The sequence below is a fragment of the Cyprinodon variegatus genome, unplaced genomic scaffold, assembly GCF_000732505.1.
Source record: "Cyprinodon variegatus isolate N-32 unplaced genomic scaffold, C_variegatus-1.0 Scaffold89, whole genome shotgun sequence".
Lineage (NCBI taxonomy): Eukaryota > Metazoa > Chordata > Actinopteri > Cyprinodontiformes > Cyprinodontidae > Cyprinodon > Cyprinodon variegatus.
The window spans coordinates 258,210-276,501 of NW_015150542.1; the positions used below are offsets into that span (position 1 = coordinate 258,210).

General features: G+C 37.3%; 1 protein-coding gene across 1 annotated transcript in view; it reads left to right on the plus strand.

Annotated features, from left to right (window-relative positions):
- The window catches only part of fras1 (Fraser extracellular matrix complex subunit 1), a 352,266-nt gene that overhangs the window by 36,591 nt on the left and 297,383 nt on the right, over positions 1–18,292 (plus strand). The window lies entirely within an intron of this gene.

Consider the following 18,292-nt stretch of genomic DNA (forward strand, 5'->3'; position numbering starts at 1 on the left):
TGTGCATTTTTAGTTAAAACATGCATACTAAAGGTAATTTTGCATGATTCCGCCGCCACCTTGTTTCAAAGCTTATATGCTCAGGCTGTTTGTTTCTTATAAGAAATGTTGGGTATGATAGAAATTTTGAACAACTGAATTTGTCAATAAATTACTTCCAACAAACAAAAAAGCAAAAAAGTTTTTGATATAAAGCTGCACTAAAATAGGAATTAATTTCATGCCTTTACACGTCTTAACCAGTGTCAATAACTGGAGGGATTTGCACTTCTCCCACCTCTGATGCATGAAACGTTTTTTTAAATATGATCATCAGGCCTCTAAATAGAACAGGTCATATGCTAAAAGTAGTTAAGGTTGAAGGTACAGATATCCTGCCTCAGGGGAGGAGCTTTGCAGCCTTTAACTTACCTTCACATACTGTAATTAGTGTTCAAAGAGCTGCAGCGATGATATAAGGCCAGACAAAGACGACCTCACTGGGTAACATCTGGACCTGTGCTTCACTTATAATTTGTGTGGCAGTAAAAACCAGGTGAGCTGTGGTGGGAAAAGACCCAACCTCTGATTTCTCTCTTTCTGTCATTAGAATGCTGAAGTATTTACATCTCTAGCATGTGTGGGTAAAAACATCAAACCTCCAAGAGTCTGGGAAATGGTTCTTTATAACGCTGCTGGTGGGAAGCAGCAGAATCTGGTCCAAAAAAAAAAAAAAAAAAAGATAAAGGATGCCAATCCATGTCTTTGCAGGTCTCAGTGACTGAAGTCCTTGAGCTTGTTGGCTTTGTCTTTTGCTCCGATGCATGATTGGATCAATGTTAGGAGGACATTGATCCTTTATCAGCAGGTTACTTCTAATGAAGAGCCGGCAGAGGAGCAGCAGTGATGTCAATAGGACTTTAGTTACCGCCACTCAACAGAAGAAATAATAGATTTTCATTAAAATCCATAACTGGAACAACTTGAGATCGTCACATTTACGACACAGATGTCTTTGTTTTCACCGAGGATCAAATTTATATATATATATATATATATATATATATATATATATATATATANTATATATATACATATATATATATATATATATATATATATATATATATATGTATGTTAGTGATGAAACTATCAATCAGATTAATTGATTATTAAAATAATTGTCAACTAATTTAGTAATCGGTTTATCATTAAATGGAGTTTAGATACTGTAAAATATGCCTTTAGGTGACAGATCAACTGACCTTTGATCAGCAATTATACCAAAATTGTAAAAAAAAAAAAAGAATGTATTAACATTTTACATGTGTATATGTTTATATTGATATTATCTTGTGTGGTTTGTTGTATATATATATATATATATATAATTTTTTTGTATCTGGAGTGCGTAACAAAGGTATTTTCTCTCTGATTTTGATTTTGCTTTAGTGATACCAAAAGCTTTTTCTGTCAATATGCTCTATGGAGAACTCCTTATAGGGAATCATTTTAGTTTAACCTGGTTTGATGTCATAAACAAAATATTCTTTAAGGAACCTTTTTTTATCCGATTAGATTAATCAAGTAATCGAAAATATATATATATCTCAAGACTGACAAAACGGTAATACATGAAGTTTCCAATATTATCAGTTATTATTGTTTCCTATTATTATTAGTTTCCTATATTGTCATATATATAATATAGAAAACTTCATGTATTACTGTTTTGTCGGTCTTGACTATTTCACCCAAATACCTTTCATTCTTGCTAGTCTTAGTTTGCTTTAGAGGGCATTAATGAACAATGGTTTTCTGACTTGGGATTAAATCTGCTTGATTTTTTTTTACCAGCCAGGTCTCCTAGTGTTAAGCTGAATGAATTTGCGCCCCGCCCCAATGCGGAATGTGTTGTGAATTTCAATTATTAACAAAATGTACAATACATCATTTTAAATCACTGGTTTAATCTAAGTGTTCTCGGATCTGGGCAGCATTTAGGTTTGAGTTTGATTCACAAACTAGGATGGGGCCACTTTAGATTTTCCTGCTCTGGGGCCTCAGCTCTGCTAAGCAGCAGTAATGCTTTAATTATCAGATTAGGACAAAAAACCTGTGGCCCAAAGTTGCTAAAGCAGGGAAAGTGTGGCTGTTTGTCACGTATTTGGTTTCCACAAGGAGTAAATTGGGAGGATTAGTGAAGAAGTAAGGAGGTGAAAGGTCAGAGACTGGCAGACTGGGACCTGGATAAGGTCATTTCAGTCACACATAATTGTGTGATCATCTGAATTTTAAACAATGGTGACACAGACGTATGAATAAATTCCAAATTTTAAACCTAGAACAACAAATTCCAAGTTTAAATGTTTAAAATTTTCTTCTGTCAAACACTGTGGATAAAATGAATCCAAATTGTAGACTTACAAAGTTTACTCCATAAACAGGAGAAAGTCCTTTTTTGTTGCGTTTTTGTTTCTTACAAAAACGGCTGAAAAAATATGAGAATTTTAAGTTTGATGCAGAACCTGAGCGGTGAGTAAACCATACTTTCTGCGGAGATAAATAAAAAGTTTTGTTTTTAATTCTAATTGGCTGAATTCTTAATTTTGTTGTTGAATGTATTATTTTTTTTCTTACATTTACATTTAAAAATGTTTGATTTGGGGACATCTTTAGCAACAGATTGTTTAGCTTAGCAGTGTGATGATGTAATAGATTTTGACCTTATGAAATATAGATTTAAAGTATAGTTTTTTTTCCCCCATTGCTGTTTTTTTTTATTTTTTTTTATGTGCTTCACACTTAGCTTTGGGAAATATGCTGATGAAGATTCTCAGTCATCCAGGTCATAGTCATTCCATAAAAGTTTAAAAACAATCCACTGGACTTGGTTTCCAAGGTTTGAAGACGTTTTGCTTCCCCCCCAGGAAGCTTTCTCAATTCAAATGACATTTGACATGACATTTGAATTGAGAAAGCTTCCTGGAGGGGAAGCAAAACGTCTTCAAACCTTGGAAACCAAGGTTTGAATCCAGTGGATTGTTTTTAAACTTTTATGGAATTAGCTTTGGGACACTTTAAAAAGTGACCCTAAAATAATACAGAGAGTCTTCCCATCTCCAGTACCACTAAACTCTGTAGTTTGGAAATGTGGAGGTTTTAATGCAGCTTTTGTGGAAACAAAGGTGGACTGAACCAACTTTCAGTGTTTTCAAACAGCGTTAATGATTATAGCTATATAGTCGATTATAGCTCGCTCTTAGTTTAACTGAATAACTCACCGGATGTGAATCACTGGAACTGAAGAAAAATCAGCTGATGTCTAAATGCTACCTACTTAGCTCCAAATCAGTCTGAACCCAGTTACAACACTACTCTTTCAACAATATGCAGTAAAATTATTAAAACTGCTCCAATTATATTGTGAATTATGCACACAGCCTCATTTATAATGTCTAAATATCAACACTGACCATTTCCAATTTGTTTTACTTGTCCTATTAATCAAGGAATTGGCTTTTCCCATTTCTACTATTTTCTTAAAAAACTCTCCAACAGATTCTCCAGTCACCTTTACATATGAAGCTCTTTCTGAGTTTATACATATAACAAAATTAATTTAAAGAAATTTTTTTTTTTGTCATTTTAAAGTTAAAGTTGTGAAATTTTGCTTTTCTTTATTGAAGTAAGCTACTCCAAAAATGTACCAAATCCTGATAAATTTTTTCTTGTGTACCATTACACCCTTACTGTGGGCCCTTAAAAACCTTCCATTAGAAGGTTCTGCCGTTGATTACCCAGTGTGTTTTAAAAGAACAATAAATGAGAAAATATAATTTTTTACATGCTACTATTGAAATAATGTCAGTTTAAAAGACAAAACTGATCTTTTGAGGTCACAATTTTATGAAATATGTGGGTCAAATTTAGATTTATTCCGTTTTTAAAGATGTTTTTCTTGTGCACTTTTGAATAGACAATATAGTCCAAAAAAGCTCTAATACCTGTTATTGAACACATGACTTCAGGATCAAATCTATGAGTTGATACCGTTTTATTTTCTGCCTCAATCATCCCCACATCTGATTGCCCAGTGCTTCTGATCCCAGAGTCTGTTAACTTCTACCTGCAGTTTGTGCGGTTCGGCTAAATAAGGTATTGATCGGGTATTGATGGTGGAAGCCAGGAGGTCATATCAGCGCTGTCATAAAGTATCGCCGTTATTTAGCTAAACATTGATCGGTGAGACTCATTTGGATGCTCAAGACTTCGTTATCATTATGAAAATATTGAATGGGAGAAACCTGTCTAGATTGCAGTATTCAATGTGTAAAAAGCACTTTCTTCTAGGCTTTAAAATTGATATAAATACTTCAAATGAGTTCAATAGGTTACTCATAAAAGCACGGAAGGGAGAGGAACTTTACAGCTGGTTGAAAACAAAGCATTGCTTTACCTTTTAGGAACAAACATGCAATTAATGATATAAACTGAAGGCTTTCTGTCTTTGTTACCAGTGACAAATATCGTATCTGTAAACTTCCAATAGTTCATATGTAAATCTTTGAGCTTTATCTTGTGAATCCTGTGCTTTTGGATTTATCTTGTATATTTTTTTTTTACTGTGGATAAGTGTTTTTTTTTTTGGATGAAATTGCTTCAGAGCTTCACAAGAACGAGGTTTGTCTGAGCAGTTAATTTTTTTTTCTAACAGCTGCGTCTCATCTCCAGCTGGCTGTCACTGACTCCTTCCCACCGTATTGTGGCAAATTCGACATAATCATAACAAAGGCTGTCGAAGAACAGAGCTATTCAATAAATTTTCAAAATCTGACAAGAAAATTTATGGTATATCCTTCATGAAAATAAAGAGCTTTTTTTTAAATTTAGCTTTTAAAACTATTATCAGTGGCTGTAAGATATTAAAACTGAGGAATATTTTAAACACAGAGGCAAGTGATTCAAAGTCTGGGAAAATATTATGTATTTCTTTTAAATTTTATAAAAAATAGCTTGATCATTGTAAGCAATTTCTCCTCCAGTAATAACTGAAATTAACAGTCAAATCCAAGAATGCACCTTTGCAAACCCATTAGTAACCTTACGCTGCGGCTGTGGCCGCTAAAGCAGGGATGTCACACCAGCTGATCGGTTCTGGTCTGACAGAATCTAAAGAGATCGGGCTTTGCTTCTGATTGACACATTTTTACTGTTATCTGCAATGACATGGAGATGTGTAGCAATGCTCAGCAGGGTAGCGTGCTCTTGGAAAAAAAAAAGCCTAAAAGTGATCCTCATCCGACAAGGCCTTAGATTCAAACATATGGGGCAGCAGCTGCAGGACTTACATGTAAACTGGATTTTGTAAAGTGTCGTTTGAGATACGCTAATTTGATGAAGATTCATAGGTTTTTTTGTTGCTGTCACTATCTGTTTCAGTGTGTATATCCACCATGATGGCTTGCCAATCACACAGAGTGACGACACACTTCTGGCTTCGGAATAGGAAAAAACGCAAACGGCAAAAGAGCATTTTTCCATTAAAAACTGCATTTTTTTTCATGATCATTAGTATCTGAATAGACTCCAGTATTGACTGTAATTAATGGAAGGAAAGCACTTCCAGTCAAATGTTTCGCTTGACATGTTTTGTGCTGACTTGAATATATATATGTGTCTTGGAGGGGTCCATTAACGGTTCTGACTGTGAAGAGCACTAAATATTTGGGGTGACGAATTGGAGACCTTCCAGCATTAGAGATGTTTAGCTTTTCACAAAACATTAATCTTCAAAGTATCAGCAGTGAGCTACTCAGTATTATAAATTGGATTGACTGATATAATCATTTCATTGATTATTAAAAAGGTTTCCCACTATTTTTGACATGCCATATTTTCCAATAATTATAAAGAAAATAATTTTTTTGCAAAACTTAAATTAAATTTTATGTGAGATGTACCCAAAAATAAACTGAAATTAATTTGAAATTCAATTATACATTTTTGGGCCTAACTTTAAATGTTGAGGATGAATTCTAGATACGAGTTCTGACTTCTTAGATACTAACTGTAGGTTCTGCTTCTATAATATTGTCTAATTCTGTTGTTTTTCTATTCTACTGAACGACTTAATACCATCTTATCTCGGTATCAGGTTTCTGCTGTGCTAGTGTTGAAACTAGACTGATGAGAAAGGGGACGCCCATTTTGATATGAAGCTTTCTTTGCATGAACACAAGGTCCTCATCTTGCTTCAGATGTAAATGTAGGTGATGAATAAAAGCCCCTCACCCTTTTAGCTCTGTGGTGTATGAAAATGCAGATCTAAAACAATGAATTATTTACGTTTCTCTCCATAGTCACACATTTGTTAAACTGACAGAGTGCAAAGATTTTTTGTCCCTCTTAAGGCAAATTTTAACCAGACTCCTGCAGTCTTTCCTATCTACTGCTCAAGCCAAGAGTCTCTTCATAGCATTAGTGAAAATCAGCTAATTACCTCCAAGACATATGTTGCATATGTTTTTAGGTGTTAGAGGGGGTTGTAGACGTGCACTTTATGATGACTGATGCGCTTCAAGTGGGTTCATTTTTTTTTCTTTTTTACTTCCACTCTAATTACAGATGGCTCATATTTAAGTCCTTGCCTCCGAAGGGAACCAAAGCACTTGAGGGCAGGAAGTTTTTTTGGCAGTGGAGACAGAGCTTAACCATGACCCTAAGGCATCGTCTTTTCTTGTAAATTAGCTTTAAAGGTGCAGTGTGTAATAATTACAGGGATTTACTGAAATAAATGTAATATATTATCTATATGTATGTTATTTATTATCACCTATGAACCGAAAGTCTCCATCTTTATGTTTGCCTTGCCTTAGAAAGTGCTATTTATAATTCCATAGGAATGGCTTTGCATTTGTGGATGCAGATATCTTTTGCGCAACGAAAGAGCAGAGCTAACAAACTAGTGATGTAGAGTTCACCATTATATGACGTTTAAATAGAACTGCAGCAGGTTAGGCATATATACAGTCCTACTAATAAACTAATAAAACACTAATATCTGTGTTAACTAGATTTAACCGAGCTGAGATGTCAACCGTCCGGTTATTATGAAGATGACTGATTTCTAGCGCAGTTTGTTGCATTTTTGATTTTTTTTGAGTACCAGGTGTAGGTTTAGCGGGCTCGCATCTTTCTCCTGCCTTACATCCATGTCTGTTTTGCTCAGTCTCCAAAACAGGGGGACAAATCACCTGAACAGCAGAAGTAAGGGAGACGGTGTTCCTGAGCTCAGGTTTGGAGCAGAGGGGAATCTTGTTAATTTCATACCTAAACCTAGTTTAGTACCTTCAGTTTATTCTCTTCTCTGAGGTTTTAGCCGAATCCAACATTTATAATTGAGAACCTAAATCCAAGGTTAGTGGATTTCATGTAACTTTATTGAACTCCTGTTGCCACAGACGTTTTGGTATTTTGGGACCCACTTGTAGTGGTTTCTTTAGTCTTTGTACTTAAAAATGGTTGCACCAAACCCCTACAGCACTGTACTCTTGCTTTGATGGTATGCCGACCTGTCCAGGGTGTCCACTGATCTCTCTGCTGGATAACTGAGTGAATAAGTTGCTGATTTTGTTTTGATCAAAAGAACAAAATACTAAGAAAACCAAACAAAATATTTTGCCTGCAATGACAACAGGGAAAATAAATGGATAAAACATGCTTCAAATCTTTTTCAACTTTCGTATACATCCCAGTGGTGTTTTCCTTCTTTTAATTCTCACTTCCACTGTCAATCTCGTCTGGCCCATTGCTGTCTAACAAGTACTCTTTGCTAAAAACTGTCACAGCTGTTTAATAACTGAACATTGACCTTCACAAAGTGTATCAGGCTGAAACAATGGAGTTCCATTAGAGCCGTAGATCCACAAATTGTCAGCGAGGAACAGGAGGCAGCGGAGAAGCGTGGAGCGCGCTGACAGTGAAAGTCACTGAATGGAAATATAGGGTACATCTGTTCCTGCACCCAGAAGGATTCACTGCATCACCAGGGACAAGACTTTCAGCGGACGGGAACAATGAATAACCCGACTCGCAGCTTGAAAGGCAGTATATCAAATGTTCTTTGATGTGTTAGGATCATATAAACTTGATGGGACCGTCTTGTTCTCAACCTTTAAAAAAAAACAAAAAACACAGTGGCGTCCTTTATTTTGAAACTTAAAATTATATGCGGCTGACCTTGACATTGGACTTGACAGATGGTTAGATTTAGTGAAATAAATTCAGGAAAACATTATTTTGAGTGCAGGTATAGCGTCTGTGTATGATAGTTGTTTGTTGAGAAATTTTTTTTTGGTGCATTTACTTTCTATTTAGAAATCCTAACAACTCAAATGGGACCTTTGTCCACCGAGGATGTGTGCAGCATCATGTTAGATATTGTCATTTATATTGAGGTCTGATAAAGGAGAGTAGAAAGATGCTAACCCAATGATCTTGTACTGCGTAGGTCTTCAACAGGGGGTCCGCGGCCCCTAGGGGGTCCATGGAGGTACTGCATGGGGGTCGCAAAAGTTATGGTTGATTCGTTTTTTTTTTTTTTTATATTCCACCTGCAATTTTTTTTTTTGTCTTTAAATCCACATTAACATGAATTGGGCACACTGTAGTAAACAGATAAATGGAGGCAGAAGATGTCTTTCAGTCATCAATGGACACATTCAGCGACACACAGGAGCTCTTTCAAGCTGGGCACCGTTTCATCCACAACACCTGTCCCATCAACCAGCAATCAGATATACTTTAATAATCCCAGGGAGAAATTACTTTCGTTGACTCCATCTCTAATAGAGTGACTATAGGGCAGGTTTAATATCACACAATTTCATACAATATATATATAATTAGGGGGTCCCTGCTACATTTCACCATCAGTTTGGGGGTCCTTGGCCTGGAAAACGTTGCAGACCCCTGTTGTGCTGCATAACAAAACCAGTAGCTATGTACACTGTAATGGCACAAAGGTGAGTTTCTTTTTGGTGCAATTTGGACTCTGTCCTGGTTCCCTCCTGGCCCCTTACTGCATGTGGTGTTTATGCATCTTAAGGTGTGGTTGCCAAGTGTCTGGTCTTAGGAACTCTACCTTTTGTGGACAATGGGCCTTGGTTGGCATCTTCAGGCTGTTATCTTCAGTGTGCACTGGGGAGGTATTCAGCTGGGTTTGTGAAGGGGCCTTTAGAGGCTACTGCTCTACTGCTGAGACCATCAACTGGTAAAAAGTAGATAAGTCTCCTCTGCTGTTGAATCAGTTTCTACCTCAAGTGCCTGAGTTCAACTATCTTAGTATGGATCTTTACCCACTGAACAAGATGGACTCAACCCATTTTTAGGGTGGCAAGACTCAGCTTAAGAGAGGGAGTCCGTAGTAGAGGCTACTTGCATATGTGGAAGACGGATGGATGGATGGATGAGAGCAGCAATATACCATTTTATAAATGAAACATTTCTTAGACACACGCAATTGGCAGACAAACTAAAAAATTATTAATCAAATTTATAAGGTTATTACTGGAGCTATACTGCCAGTATGGTTATAGAGGATGGGGTCTATCTTTTGATTTAGCACCAAATGACTGTCAATTTGGGTCTCTTTTTCCCTGTGTTCTCTTATTATCTTGCATCACACCATTAAAATAAAAATCTCAAAGTACAACTTCCCTTACTGTACCCTTTGAAATCTTTGGCCATATTGAAGGCTTTTACCTGAAAGGTTTATTTAAATAAAAATGCTTTTACTCAAAAGAATGATTTCACCATGCAGACTAACTTATGGCTTTGCAAATACATTTTTAAAAGGATTTGGTCTGTCTGACTCCAGCAAGGGGAAAGAATAAAGGGTCACACAACACAGGTTTGCAGGTAGTTATTGCATTAATCTATAAAATTATGTGTAAATAAAAAAAATACAATGAGTTTAAAAGAGTGACAGCAAGTTATATATTTTAATATAGTTTAATAATGTTTTCTTTATACATGAGTTGATATTGTGCAGCTGTCCTACATATTGGAAATCCCCTAAAGTAAACTATAAGATACTTCAACTAACCCTCCACATGTGACCCCTGTTTATGCTCTCTGGTGTCTAGACATGTCTTTGCAAGATTATTTATCTGCATTCCTTAATTAAGTTTTAGGAAAAAATATAATTCTTTTAATTTGGTGCTTTCAGATTTGCTGCACAGCTTCATAGTGTGACTTAAACATGCTTGTTTGAACCATAATAAATGAGACAAAATATCTCTGTAATTGTTACAACAGGGTTTTATTGTTGTTCTTGGGGATGAGAGTGGATTGATCCAGTTTGGCTCTGATTAAAGCCCCAGCCACTCTGTCTGAACGACCAGGTCCATCAGTAAAAACAATTGGAGAAAAATGGTCCTCCATTCTACCTTGCATCCACTGCACGTTTGGGAGGACAAAAGGATGTGTGCCAATGAGCTCTGGCTTAGAAAAAAAGGAAAAAAAAATGAATTGGACTGTTGGACAGGAGAGGGAATGAAAGAAGTCTTTGTCTGAGAGACTTCACAGCGCTTCCAAAGAGACCGAACGGCGTCCAAAAACATGCCTTAGTCCAGCCTCATTTGTTCTCTTGTTGGCTTCACAGTGACTCAGCTTGTTTGCAGTGTCCGCCTGCTTGTGAATATCAACCTGAGGCTCCTTGGCAAAACTTCCAGCTCACAAAGGCGCACATAGAAAATCTCAGAGGTGGCCACAATCAGCTCTATAAAAAGGTACAAACTGATTGACAAAATGAATTCCGATACATCTATGTGAATTTATTTTCTTTTCACCTGCAACGTTCTCACCCTACTCTTTCCTGAAAATATAGTCTTAAGGTGGATGGTTGGATTTTAAATGTCTTTCCTGTATTCCAAGGTCAATAGTTAGATCAAATTTTACACTACTTAGATTTGCAATGTTTTAACACAGGCAAATTTAAGACAAATAATGCAAAAAACAAAACATGAATGTTTTGATTTATTTCCTACATGTATATAACAACTGAAACATATAGTTCTGGTTTAGGCAAGCACTAAAAACATATTAATGTTACTTGGATGTCTCTTTACTTTAATATATGGTAAGCAGCTTTTCATCTGGTTGGTCTTCTGGTCTCCTCTGTTCTCTGTCCTTGGTTTGCATTTGCACTGTTGGTTCTTTTGCTGCTGCAGGACCAGACAGAGGAGAAGCTGCATCAAACTTTGGGTGCATTCGATTTCAGTGGCTGCATCCTCCAAGGACCCGGTCTACCTGGACTGCTGAAACCGGAAAAATAAGGAGGCCAGAAGAGTTTGGCTGGCAGGTTAAGCCTTCTCCAGCTTTCACCAACCTACACTCTGTCGCCTAGCAACCATTACAATAGACACACAAAGCAAGCAAAGAACAGATTCCGAACTTTTTACTACTGTTCCGGATGCTCCTAACATTTTCCAGGTGCAGCAGTACCGTCTTCAAGAATATCATATTTATAGTCCCGACTTCCGACACTGCAGATATATCAGAATCTGTCCTTAAATGTCAGCCAAACCCATTTTTACAGGGACAGATTCAAATCCTTTCAATAAACCATACATTATCCTCCACATATCTGACTTAATAACCATTTAAAACAAACATTTTCATTCATTTCAGATGGAACTATTCACATAATTGGAGTATTTTAAAGTGCACTTAAACTATTCACCACTGCTCGGCCCCATTTACCTTTTTCCTCTGAAAAAGGTAAATGGGGCTGGCTTGCTTGGACTTGCAGCGAATCACGGGATATCCAAGGCCATGTAGGATACACCGGACCCGTCCTTCAAAACAGTTAAAAAGAAGGCTGCATTTGTCGGCCGCATAACGAGGAGTCATCCAGTCTGAACAGACCTCAGTGCCTTGCTATGACCTAACCGGCCGACTAATCTAGCCTACGGAGGACGCAGCTGCTGGATTTGAACTTAGCATTTGTCATCCAAAATCCAGGGGAGTTCCCTCTCCACCTTTTTAGACACTGATAACAAGAAAGAAAGAAAATGTTGAAACTCTAGTGGAGTAAGGGTGAGAGTCATAATGCATCGTACAGGGCAGCTCATTTTTACCTTGGTTTAGATTAAATGTTTTCAGCTGCTCAATAAAAGCTCACAGAAATCTAACAGCTGTGAGATGTAATTTTGGAAACAATAAGGATGTGCACCATTTAGCAGTTAAAGAGCTGGACATTTCCTCAGAAGCTGGTGAGGATAAAGCCAAAGATAAATGATAGTTTACCGTGAATCTGGGATTCCTACCAAGGATTTCCTGCAGTAAGTGTGAGAGTCAATGTGATTGTAATGCAAGTTTTATCTAGTGATACAGTAATAAAACTTCTATTAGTTTTAGCATCTCTGTTTTGCCAAACATTATATTCATAAATATGATCCTAACAAGCATGTGACAAAATGGATCTTCACAAGTTCCTTTTAAATTTTATTTTTTTTCTGTATTAGACATTTAAAGTGCTTAGAGCCATTAAGCTGCAGCTGTTGGATTTCTCTGAATAACCATCAGTTTAAAACTGATACTGTTTTTAATTTCATTACTATTAAACAAATGCCAGAAAGTGTAAAGTGTGTAGCTTTTATCTGAATACAGTTTTTAATCTTCAACTGGATATTTACATTTTCCCTCCTCCTCTTTAGAGGAAACCTGCTGCTTCAAAATAATATTCCCATAATCTGCGAGTTTTCATGATTTGTGGGATCAGAGATTGTTTCATGTGATTTGCATGATGATAGAATTTACTAATAATATAAAGAAAACCAATTACCTGGTCAGAATAACAGGCAGAACACCAGGACCCAGGAATGTAAGGTTGACAAATGTTAAAAAGGATCCAGCAAAGAAAATGGAAATCAAAGGGCTTAGATACTGAGTGAAGGACAGAGAATGACCCTGGATGCAGATGTGAGTTATGAGGGTGTAATTTTGTGCTATTGAGGGATTGAGAGATTAAACACAAAAGGATGAACTTTGGTAACACTTCAACACTTCCTTATGAGGAAATAGCTTTTGGTAGAGTACTACATATGTAGAAAAGTATAGTGTTGTAAATAATCTGTAAATTTTGCTTAAAAAGTTATTAATAACAAGCTATAACTCTGCATGTTTTCCCAGTCCAAATCTTTTTTGACTGGATGCAGCAGTAGCTACAGTAGGTACACAAAGAATTGGCCCCAGGTCTGGTCAAATGAAAACAGCTCATCCTTTAATGCGGTAGAAAAGGCTTCAAATGGAATGATGCAAGTCAGTGTTTGCTTCCACTGACTGAGGATGGGAGCTTTATTGGTGATCCATACGGCCAGGATACATTTCCAGGCATAGTAAAGTCAAATATGTTTAAAGCTGCTGTTGCAATGCCCAGCAGGTAGCTCGTCATTCAGTCCCACCAGGCAAGTCCAGGCTCAGATGTAGACATAAGGTAGAAATTATCTTAAACTGATTTAATAGAGCAAGTCCATAAATGGAGAGGATGTGATTAAACAGCAGATTGACATTTAGCACAGAGATTTGAAAAAGTTTTATTAATCCCATGTCTGGCCTCATGGCTGATGTATAACTCATGTAAAATTTATGTAAATCCCATGAGGAGTTAGACACTAGAATCTTTGAGGGCTGGCTGTACAGAGCCTCCATGGGCTCCAACTCTACTGTCGCATCATCAGTCCAGTTATTATTCTTTTTCTTTAAAAAAGTCAAAGATGTGGAACTATCTGAAGGACACTGTGTCTGCTTTGATGATTAGAGTTAAGGTAAAAATATAATCTAGATATATATTTGAAAATTCTTAAGTTGTGATATTCATTTTTATTTGAAAATTTGTTGAGGGATGCGAAGATTTGAAAGTTTCATACTAACTGGTCTGCTAAGAAGCCCGTCTCTTTCTGCATGGAGTGTGTATGTTCTCCCTGAGCAGGCGTGGGTTCTCTCCAGGAACTCCCACTTCCTTCCACAGTCCAAAAACATGACTGTTAGGTTATTTGGCTTCTCTAAATTGTCCTTAGGTGGGAGTGTGTTTGAATCTTTTTTTGTCCTGTTTGTCTCTGTGTTGCCCTGTGAATGGACTGGCGACCTGTCCAGGGTGTACCCTGCCTTTCGCCTGTAGACAGCTGGAGATAGGCACCAGCACCCCTTGCGACCCTGCTTGGGATAAGTGTGAGGGAAAAAAATGGATGGAAGTTTTGCAAAATGTATAATGAGCCCAGTGGGCAATCATTGCAATAAAAAAAAGAAACATATTAGTTTGCAAGTCTGCAATGGACTGCCGACCTGTCCATGGAGTACCCTGCCTCTCGCCCGTATACAGCTGGAGATAGGCACCAGCATCCCTCGTGACCCCAATTGGGACAAGCGTGTCAGATAATGGAAGGATGGATAGTTTGCAAGTAAAAATAGTTCACTTGTGAGTTTTCAAAAGCGTACTAAGGTAAACTGAGACTAGATTTTTTTTAAACAACCTCCTGCACATTAAGATAGAAAAACTAAGCAGCTGGTTCCATCATAGTTGAAGTTGGTACCAGAGCCAAACCTGCAACCTCTCTGCTGTGGATATTCCAGCCATGCATGTCTTTGTCAAACAACCTGTGGTGTTGTTGGAAATGTTGCTGTTGGGCTTTTATTCAGCTTTATTTGCTTCTGTCGCCACAGCCTCATCCACCCACTTCCTCCAGCAATTGAAGTTTTTAAACTCGGTGAAATGAAAGCTCTAGCAGCAGGTAGCTGCTAACAGGGATGTGTACATCATCTTGTTTCATTTAGATGTCTTTTTTTAACCAGTGAAAAACATTTAGAAACTGTGGGCCGGATCTATCAAAGGTTTGCGTGTATAAAAACGTGAGCTATTTCACTGCACACGCTAAAAAATGTACAAACTGATCTACTGTATCAACAGCGTGCTAAAAGGATTTTGGTCTTTAAAACATGCTAAATAGTGCCTCTTATCCATTTAGTACTTTTTCTGCAATGAATATGCAATATGGGGCGTTTACATGCAAAAGTGCGTCTTGTGGGAGGAGAACATGTAAATATATTAATTTAGCACTCGCAAAGTGATTTATTAAACCTGAAAGCAATTTTGCTAACGGTATCTGACTCTATATTTAACACGTTTCAAAAGAAGGTGCAAATGGTCTGTATGCGTAAAAAAAGACATCGAAATGAAGCAAGGAGACGCAGAGAATGCATCTTTTCACTCCGTGTGAATATTTTTGGAATGAACGAGGAAACGATCATCAAAACATATCGTTTATCCAGCATTGCCATTTTGGAGCTGTTGGGGGAACTCCGAATGGATTTGGAGCCAGCCACAAGGAGGACCCACGCAATACCACATATCACAAAACTCCTTGCAACATTGGATCTCCCAATATAGTTTTTCAGAAGTGCTGTCTGACGTTCTAAATGCCATGTCGCCCTGACGCCCTAACGGAGAAACCAGACCTCCCCCCTGCACCTGTGGAGCAACATGCCAATGCTGCGGGGATGCGTACGCGCAGTAATCTCATCCAGAGTCAATTCTTGTGAGCCATTTGGTATGTGCATTTTTCTACAGGCCAATACAAAACACCTGTTTTTTTTTTTTTTTTTACTGCAGTGAAGTAGAATTTTTTTTTTTTTGTTGTGGGTCACTGTAAGATTTAAATTTCTTAATGCACTAGTTTGTACAAACTACAAACTACTTTGCCGCAAACTACAAAACGCGCAAAACCATAATTTAAATAGGGCGTCTCCAACAGTTTTGCACCTGCCACCAGTTACGCAAACACTCTTGTTAAATCACCCGCAAACCATGGTTCAGCCCCTCGCGCAAAATTCCAGTTTGCGAGCGCAAATTACTGCACGCAAAATTGGATCTTGATAAATCCGGCCCTCTAAATGAGAAAAAATAAAATATCTATGAGCCTGTACTAAGTTTGTGCCTGCTGGATTACATTCCAATTAGGATTAGGCTAAAGCAGTTTATGGATTCAACTGTTTATGGGAACGAAGCATAAACTGGAAAAGCTGAATGGTAACAAACTTCATCTTGAAAAAAAAAAAAAAGTTCTTTTAAATAAGAATATCCATAACTGTATAGTGCTGATTCAAACAGATCAGGTTAAAGGTTTTCTGTTTAAGGGAGCTGATTGCATCAAGTCTTTGCAGGACACACACCTCCTGGATCAGCAAATAATGACAGTAGATACTTTTTTGCATTGTGTCACTAATTCTGCTGAAATCCCACACACACATGCATGCAGCGGCAGTGGAGAGGAAAAACGTCCTTTTAACAGGCAGAACCTCCAGCAGAACCAGACTCAGTGTTAGCCGCCTTCTACTAAGTCCGACTGGGAGTTTAAGGAGACAGGAGCAGACATACAAAAGAAACACAAAAGCAATGGCATATAAATACTTTCTATGTAAGATAAGGTAACGGTAAACTAGCTCCATAGGTGGCTCTATCCAGGAAAGAATGATGAGCTCTCACCTGGTTTTCTTTTGGATGGATGGATGGATGGATGGATATTCATTCACAGACCTTTTTTTTTTCTAACAGTTTTGTTTCCACTGCTTTCTTGCTGATCTGGTCATTATATTAATGGGGAGGGGATCTTCTGAATGCCTGTTAAAGTTTTTTAAAGGCTCTGGAAAAAGGCAACAGATGGATACCAAATTTATACAACTACTTTATCCTGTTTTTTTCGTTGATAAAAGGGGCATTGTTAACAGCATTAGTCTGATATCTGAAGCTCTTTTAGTTAGAATATAAAAGGCTTTGAAGCTCTTAAACACACAAGGTTATGCTTAATTATACCTCCTTGTCTAACTTCTGCTAAACTGCAAAGAAATATGTAAATTGTATCGTCTGCACTGCTGCACTAGGGATTTCAAGGGGCCTCTATGGATGTTTAAGTAGAGGCTGGACAGATCTGGCTATTCGCTGCAGACAGAAACAGCTCCATACCTAGTAAGAAAGGTGCTGCCAAATGCACAGGAATAAAAGAAAAACACACTAAATTTGAGCGAAAGAACAACATTTAAAAAAGCTCTTAAAAAAAAAAAAGGAATTGCTGTTTTCCTGATGTGGATCTTGTATTTCTTAGAGATTCTAACGATGCTGTGGTAGTGTGGTCTAAAAACATACCTTTTCTTCTTTATTTGTTCTTTAAAAACACTGCATAGATGCTGCAGTAAAAACAGTAAAAATCAGAGAGAAGCTAATAAGATTTTCTTTGTAATGACATAATCGTTTTATCCTAGTTCCCATTTTCCATCTCTTCATTAACTAAATATGCTTTTAGGGGTTTCTTCTCTACTTAATTGAAAATGTTCAGTTATATTAGGTAAACATTTAATTTAATAATTACAATGTAATCTCTAAATTTTAACAAAATTCAGGATAGTGTTGTAGCTAAAAGAATAAATCTTAAACTTCCCAATGAACGGAAGAGAAAGTGCTTCTATTGCGATACCTGCCAGATGTTACTGTGTAATTCGGCATCTTTCTGTAGTCATCAACATGAAGCTACGGCTAACATAAAGGAACCATGGCAGTGGTCTTTTCATGATCTGGGATCACTCCTCCATCAGTGAAGGATTGCTAAAATAGAAGGTTAAAGTGGAATTAATTATGGCTTATTCTAAATAGAAACTTTTTTTCTAATAAATAAAAACAGGGAACCTATTTTTCCTGTATTACTGTAATACTCGCCAGCATATATCACTATTTTAACAATAATTACTTTATTCAGGGAAAATCAAACATTGAGGCAAGATCTGAATAATCTGCAAAGTTATGTTGAATTATTCTAAATCAATAGAATTATTTTATATTTAATAGATGTAAAAAAAAATTGAAATGAGGAGCCATTGCTGTGCTGTGTCTCATTGATTTCTTTTCTTTTGATAATGAAGGGTTTCTCAGTGGTCTCGGCCTTCTTGGTGTCTGTTTTCTCCCCCTCTCAGCAGAATCTGAGCCCTGACACAAAACGCTTCAGTCGCCTGTCAGGTTTCCTGCGCTGTTTAGGTGATTTGTGTCGCCACGGTCCGTTTCTTCCCTCCCTCCTGTTTCGCTCCATCAGTCCGACTCTTTCCTCCAACAAAGAGGTCACAACCCCAGCTACTGCAACTGATTCCCAGCCAAAGGTTATGGAAGACCCAACAGGTGGATATCAACCATATCCACCTCACTGTCACAGCCGAATATGATGCACAGGCTTGTTTTTTTTTTCTTCTATGTCCTGCATTAACTCAT